Source organism: Capsicum annuum, chromosome 7 (genome assembly GCF_002878395.1).
Source record: "Capsicum annuum cultivar UCD-10X-F1 chromosome 7, UCD10Xv1.1, whole genome shotgun sequence".
In the NCBI taxonomy this organism is placed as follows: Eukaryota; Viridiplantae; Streptophyta; class Magnoliopsida; order Solanales; family Solanaceae; genus Capsicum; species Capsicum annuum.
Genome location: NC_061117.1, coordinates 40,264,174 through 40,267,068, shown reverse-complemented (window position 1 = coordinate 40,267,068; position 2,895 = coordinate 40,264,174). Strand labels below are relative to the sequence as shown.

The 2,895-nt window shown below is 32.4% G+C and overlaps 1 long non-coding RNA gene across 1 annotated transcript; it reads left to right on the top strand.

Annotated features, from left to right (window-relative positions):
- The first annotated feature begins 768 nt into the window (after positions 1-768).
- Positions 769-2,245, top strand: LOC124885506. Its single transcript, XR_007042619.1, has 3 exons — positions 769-856; positions 1,391-1,465; positions 2,078-2,245. It is a non-coding gene; the product is annotated as an uncharacterized LOC124885506 (long non-coding RNA).
- The last annotated feature ends 650 nt before the right edge of the window (positions 2,246-2,895 follow it).

Below are 2,895 nucleotides of genomic sequence, written 5' to 3'. Positions count from 1 at the left end.
GTGTAAGTATGAAGGTTCTTTTAGTAAAAGGAGAAATTGCAAAGGGAAAAAAGAACAAAAAGAGGCCTGAAGGCAACTAAGTAGGATAATTTTCTTGAAAAATTATTTATTATGCTTTTTTCTTGCATTATTGAAAATATTTCAATGTCGCGTAGTTAGTTGATAATGGAATTTTATGCTAACTTTATCATTAACTTTACAATATATTGTTTGATTGCAGAGGAATTAGTTTGAAGACAAGTTCTAATACTCTTTTGAAGCCTTCAAGATGATTCTGTGTCAAACTATGCAGGTGAAAAGATTGCTTCAACTCCTCCAAATAGCTTGGACGAGGAATTCAAATAATTTAATATTCAAATTTTACTTTTGTAGCATTTGTTGACAGATTTTTCTTTTGTTGAGTCATCTAATTGCAGTACTCTCTTATGTGCAGTGCTAAGCTGAAGTAGCATTGAATATCCTCGGGAAATTAGCAAACTCACCAAGTGTAACGACCTTCTAGTCGTTTGTGAAATTTTCTCACCTTCTCTATTTTAGCTCTCCTCGTAGCTTGTACACCTGATTTATGATTTACAAAGATGGATAATACCGATTCTTGAGGTGTTCCGAAGTGAGTTAAGTCATTAATTGGGTATATTTTAGATAATTAATTTAATTAGTGATTTAATGGGCCAAAGTTATAATTTATTTACTTATATGGTCAATTCAAGAGTGTATTTAATTAGCTAATGTTTATCATATATAATAATAGCATCAGATAATTAGGGTAAAGAGGCGGCACAAAAGTTATAGTTTCACATTGCAGCTTTGCGGGGTGGGGATCTCCCTTTCGATATTTCTCCTAGACTAGCTTCAGGTAAGTGAGTAGATGTAATACTATGTATGTAATGATCTAGGGTGGAATGAAATATAGCTCGAAGTGTGTACGTGTATTAGGCGTTGTTGCTTTAGCCATTAGAATTTAGTAAATAAGTTGTTAATTATGTGTAGTGATAGCAATAATGAGATGGAAAATTGAAATAGTGACCATTGGTATTTTACCTTTCTGGTGATACTGGCAGAACATATGAATTAAAATGGTACCTTTGGTTATCTTCAATGATTTGTAATAATTACGTATGATTACTTGGATAATTGATTATGATAACATAATTAATTGTTAATGATAGGACTATGGTGATGGAATCGATGTTGGATTATTGGGTTCTGTCAATTGTAATTAGTTTTGCAGTTGTCGTTTTCCTTAATCGGCTGCAAATTTGAGACTTTCATGTGAATTCATCAGTCACATATAGCGATAAATTTTTGTCTTAGGATTTTTAGAGAAGAATTTATAAAAATTGGGTAGTAAATAGATTCATATTTTTATGGGATTTATATATTTGAACAGATTTTGATCATTCGGAGATTTTACAGAAGGAAAAGGCCCATGTAAATTAGCTTGCTTTTTGATTCTTTGGTTGAGGTACGTTGCGGTTTAATTGGAGTTTAAACTCGATTTAATTGTGTGTATACTCCTAAATTGGATGCTTGTTGATTGGTATTCGGACATGCTTGAATTTGATGATATTTGGACTGTTGAGACGTGTATAAAAAATTATTGAAAAATTACTTGATGGAATTGTCTTATGACTTTTAAGTACTTATAAACTTAGTATATCGTACTATATCCTGATAGGAAGTGTGAATTTGATAAAACATACCTAATATGATTATGGAGGATCGAGTACCATGCCGGTATGAATATGATATTGATAGTACTTATTTATGGAGGATTGGGTACCGCGACGATACGAATATGATATTGATATTACTTGTTTATGGAGGATCAGGTACCACACTGGTTCTGATATGATATTGATGTTCCTCGTTTATGATGGATTGGGTACCACGCCAGTACGATACATAAACATAGATTGTTCCCTGCAGGTCATGACTAGTTTGGCAAAGACAAGTCACTTAGCATGTGTGTATATATTTGTGGGTACTTGCTATTAAATTGAGTGGACCTATGATACCTACAAGTACACAGTGGTTTGTACTGATACTACCCTGTACTCTTCTTTGTTAAGCGCAGAAAGTGTTCCAGAGGCTCAGACACGACCTCACCTCTAGAGTTTGATAGCAAATCTTGATTCAAGGGTGAGCACTCCATATCCAGGCTATCATGGGTCATCTTTTTTATTCTTTACATCTTTCAGGCAATGCAACATTCTTTATTTACTTTATTTTTGGATATCTCTTTTAGACATGATCTTTGTTGGAAGTTATTGTACGATGATTTTCGGATCTTGGAAATTTCAATTAGTTTGTTGGATTTTTGCATTAATAATGATTAGCTCTGGATTATTGTTATTAAGTTGATTTTGTGATAATCTCATCTTAATATTAACTAAATGATTGGGCGATGGTTCGACTTAGATGATTCTCCCAAATGATGATTAGTGTGGGTGTCACTCATGGCTATTTGGATTGTGACATTAAGGTGAAAGTCCAAATTTCCAAAGTTAAGGTTGCTATAGTTTAAAAAACCGAGAATGTAAAATATTTCTAATAACTGTATACCTTTATATGTGGTAGATGGTTTAACAGTTTACATGAAAGCTTGACATTGTCTTCTTTTTTTGCGTATGACATGAAATAATTTAAGACAAAACCATACATGATGGAGCATGAGATTTATTTGGATCTTAAAAGATTCCTTACATTAAAAGAAAATCAAAGAAAATAGTTATGATACGATTAAACATCATAATATTATTCGTACATTTCTGAATGTAGACTATTCTAAAGCTGACTGCTCACCATATTAGAGGCTGAACCTTTCAGAGCATTTGAAGCATGTACCTTCTGTTATTTTTATTTAAATTGTATAATCTAGATGAAATAAGATGA